The following is a 1,034-nucleotide window of genomic DNA, read 5'->3' on the forward strand; positions in this document are numbered from 1 at the left end:
CAGTGACACATAGGTTATTCTTTTTGATGGTATCCCACATAAACCTTAGGCTTTCTTCATTTCATTTTGATCTTTTTTCTGATCCCTTTCCAAATAAGTATTTAGGTTTTTGTCTTCAATCTCATTAATTCTGTCTTCCACAGATTCAATTCTACTCCTTTGCCCTTTAAATATGTTATCTATTTTTGAAAATTTAATATTAATCTTGTGAATTTCTATCTGTAGATTTTTGATTTTTTTTTTAATTTTTCATTTATTTTGTCATTTTGTTATTGTATTTTCTTCCAAAATTGTTCTAGGGTTTTGCCTCTGTTTTTCTTAATTTTGTCAGTGTTTTCCTTGATTTATCTCTCAATCCTTTGAAGATACCTAATATAATTCTTTTGAATTCCTAATCAGGGAGTTCCAATGCTGCTTTTTCCTCAGGGATGTGTTCTGGGTTTGTATCCTTCCTCCTGTTTCTACCACTTTACCTTGCTTCTTTGTGTGCACTGTGATGGTCTGTTGCCTCTGAGATATTATAACATTTATGTATTTAAATCTCTGTTAACTGTTTATGAAGAGCAGTATGGGTGAGTCAGGCTCTCCTTGGTGGTCATTTAACATTGGCCTGTTGGTGGAGAAGGAAGTGGTGCCTCTCACTCAGTGAGTGAACCTGCAGGAGGTGTGGTTGTGGTTGTGTTGTATGGGCATGATTGCTGTCTCCCACTCAGTTAGACAAAAACAACAATCTAAAAACTAGCCAAAAAGTCCAATCATGTAGACAAAAAACACACCACATAAGCATATAGGAACAATAACAAAAAGAAGGAAAAAGAAAAGAAAAGTAAAGAAAAAACACCTGCAGTATCTGGGGAGAGGCCAATAATAGAAAAGAGGTAGAGTAGGAGAATAATGAAGGAAAAAATGGGAAAGATAAAAAAAAGAAAAAGAAGAAATAAGATTAACCACAAGAAAGAAAAGAAATGGAACCAGAGAAAAAGCTGAAAACTAGAACCTAGGAAAGGAAGAATAAAGTATAATTATAAAAAGGA

This window comes from Orycteropus afer, unplaced genomic scaffold (genome assembly GCF_000298275.1).
Source record: "Orycteropus afer afer isolate SDZICR_OR568_19922 unplaced genomic scaffold, OryAfe1.0 scaffold00220, whole genome shotgun sequence".
Classification (NCBI taxonomy): domain Eukaryota; kingdom Metazoa; phylum Chordata; class Mammalia; order Tubulidentata; family Orycteropodidae; genus Orycteropus; species Orycteropus afer.